Genomic DNA, 3,078 nt, shown 5'->3' with positions numbered 1-3,078 from the left:
GTGTGGACCATTTTGTACGAGGTTGTACCTATTGCTCTAACAGTGATAAAACTGCTGTCGCTCTACGTCCAGAGCCATGTCCCATTGATTTACCTTCAGGGCCCTGGCGGAAACTGGGATTAGACATCATTGGGCCTTTCAGTTGTTTACCTAAACAGGAGGCTTTTGGCATTGTACTTATAGATTATTTTTCCAAATGGCCTGAGGTCAAGATGGTTAGAGAAGTTACTTCATCTCAGGTGGTAGAATTTTTAGATGGGATTTTTTGCAGAGAGGGGATTCCTCAGGAAATTGTGACTGACAATGGCCCACAGTTTGTGAGTAAGGAGATTGAACTTTTCTTCACTAAATGTGGTATTGTTCATAGGAAAATTGCAGTTTTCCATCCTGAAGCTAATGGTCAGGTTGAACGGTTCAACCGTGTGATTAAGGAGGCCATACAACTTTCTATCAAGGGTAACTTGAATTGGAGGAATGCTTTGCAATCTATGCTGTTAGCTTATAGAACTTCACCCAATTCTGTTACCCTGGTTTCTCCCTTTGAGCTCTTAAGAGGCCGGAAGCCCAGCACTAAGTTAGTCCCATGGTGGCTGAAAAAGAATTTAGCAGGTTTTGAAAACTGTTCCAAGGTTGATTTTGATGCTGTTCAACACAGGGTTCAGTCGTATAAGGATAGAATGAAACGTGACATGGTCAAAAGGTGTGGTTCTACGTCTAGTCGTTCTATCAAAGTGGGTGATTCTGTCCGAATCAAAAAAAAGGAGGGTGTGTGTAAAGGTTTTCCTGTTTGGTCAAACCCTAGGAAGGTCATTGAAGTTTTTAGAAACGCGGTCAGGGTTGATGGAGGCTCTGTATGGAACTTGAGCAGGGTTTCTTTGTTTAATGGGCCTTGTCAGATGGTGGATGATTCAGACAGCAATGTTTTTTATGATGTCGGTAGACAAGGTGACGATGGAAATGGCTCTCAAGCTGAATGTAATTTTGACAATACTAGGGCTACACGTTCTCACCGTTTACCTGTTAGGTTTAATGACTTTGTTATGAATTGATTCTTGGTTTTTTTGGGGGGTTTTTTTTTTGTTTGTCTCTCTGTTTTTTTTTTAAGGGGGGAAGGTGTGTTGGGAATGTACTCTTGATTACACGAGCTGTCACGAGCGTTCAGGTGTGTCTGGCTGCTCGTGGCAAGCTCGTGTTGTGGGACTGTGTTATGATTTAAAACATGTAGAATGTAGACAGTTATGCTTGACATCTGTTAATGTCATTACATGCTTGGACTCGAAGGCGTGAGCATCTAAATAAACTCCGTCTCTTATTGGAACCATCTTTTGGTCTTATTTACCACTTCCCTACAAAAGGGGCCGCCGGTTTAGGGTGGCCCCCTGCGGGGGCCGCGGGCAACCGCATATTAACCCTTTGCGTTACATTATGGCGAGTCAAAACTGCCACTGGACAAAACTCTGATCTCTCTCTCTACCAGGAACATTATTTACAAGAGTTATCTTGACATTTTTATTGCTGCCTCAAATCTGGACACACAGGGAACTCTGCAGCAGGTGCGTTTAAATTGTAGGTTATTGCTAAACACAGCGGCCTCGCCCTGAGGTCACTGCTGCACCCGTCGCACCGCCCTAGGAATTACTCTGAGCAGGTCTACCGTCTGTGTCTTGTCTTCTCCTGTCAGATTCCTTCTGACAGTGGTGGGTTTTTGGATACCGAGGCAGTTGCCTCATTACTCCATATTCATTTAGAATTTTTAAGTCGCTGTTTAGGTTGCCTTGTTGGTGTGTGACCCTTTGTCACAGTTGAGGTTGTATCACATGGTCAGCTCAGTGATGGGCCGCGGGTAGCGGTCAGTTGGGTTTACAAAATTGTCAGCATGTTTCCTCAGAGAGTATCGTCTTTGTCTATCAAGTACCTTCGGATAGTTTTGATTTTCGGGTGACTGCCGCGGCGATTATGCCATCTGACAGTAAGATGGTTTGGTTTGTTTTGTCTGCTGTGGCGATTATGCCATCGGGCAGTGATCGGGTTTTGGTTGCTTGCCGAGGCGATTATGCCATCAGGGCAGCAGTGAGGTTTTGCGTATCTGCCGGCGTTTGCCTTCAGGCAGTGATAAGTTTTTGGATGCTGCGTTTCCGTCTCAGCCTCGCAAGGTTAGCGCTTCAATGGGACGCAACTCTGAGCAGGTAAAACACAAGTTCTTTTCAAGCCAGGTTTGGCTGTATTGATGACACCTCCCTAAATCCGGCCCTGCCCACGCCAGTACTATGTTTGATGATCAACCCCCTGCACAAATGAATCAGACTCCCTCAGTTGCACTGGTCAGCCTTCACCGTACGACCCGTCATCACCAGGGGATGTAGCTCAGTGGTAGAGCGCATGCTTCGCATGTATGAGGCCCCCCGGGTTCAATCCCCGGCATCTCCAGTTCTTTTGTGTCCACGCGGATACTTTATTACATTGCAGATAATCAGGTTTCCCGTTTACCCGAGTGGGTTCCTCCTCCGTGCCAGATTCTTCCCATTGCATTCTGGTACATGTAGTCTTGGGACCGCAAGCATCAGAATAGAAACAGAAATAAAACTTGGACGGGTGACTGGTCCAGCTACTCAGACTTGTGTCCGGGAAAGGTAAGTGCCGCGGAGATACCCCCTTCTCTCATTAGTTAGCTGATGTTGCCACCCCCTCCCTACCTGTACCCCTCCCTCAGCATGCTGGAAGACTGACAGAGCAAACTCACTCCTGCACCAAAAACTCTTTCAGCCTCGTTGACTTTCAAGCAATCACCCGCAGCCAGCTCTGACGTCACCCTCTAAGACTCCACAGAAGAGCAAAGGTCACGAGTTTTGTTCATTCATGTGTTTGTGATTTCAAACATGGCTCTTTTTCAAGGCACCGCTGTGCTTCGGCTCAGCTGACCTGTCATCATTAAGGGGGGCGGTGGCATCAGCTGTTGTTTATAGCTCTTAGAAAGGGGAGGCGCGCCGCTGTAAGCGCAAAAAAAAAAAAGAATTATCAATATTTTTTTCAAGAGGGAAACTCCGGAGTAAAGGTCACGGATTGGCAGTGTACAAGATT

The 3,078-nt window shown here is 46.3% G+C and overlaps 1 non-coding gene across 1 annotated transcript; it reads left to right on the top strand.

Moving 5' to 3' along the window:
- The first annotated feature begins 2,353 nt into the window (after window positions 1-2,353).
- Window positions 2,354-2,427, top strand: TRNAA-CGC (transfer RNA alanine (anticodon CGC)). Its single transcript has one exon. It is a non-coding gene; the product is annotated as a tRNA-Ala (tRNA).
- The last annotated feature ends 651 nt before the right edge of the window (window positions 2,428-3,078 follow it).

The sequence above is a fragment of the Lissotriton vulgaris genome, chromosome 1_1 (assembly GCF_964263255.1).
Source record: "Lissotriton vulgaris chromosome 1_1, aLisVul1.2, whole genome shotgun sequence".
NCBI lineage: Eukaryota > Metazoa > Chordata > Amphibia > Caudata > Salamandridae > Lissotriton > Lissotriton vulgaris.
Note: the sequence above shows the minus strand (reverse complement) of the source record. Positions and strands in the feature narration are given on the sequence as shown.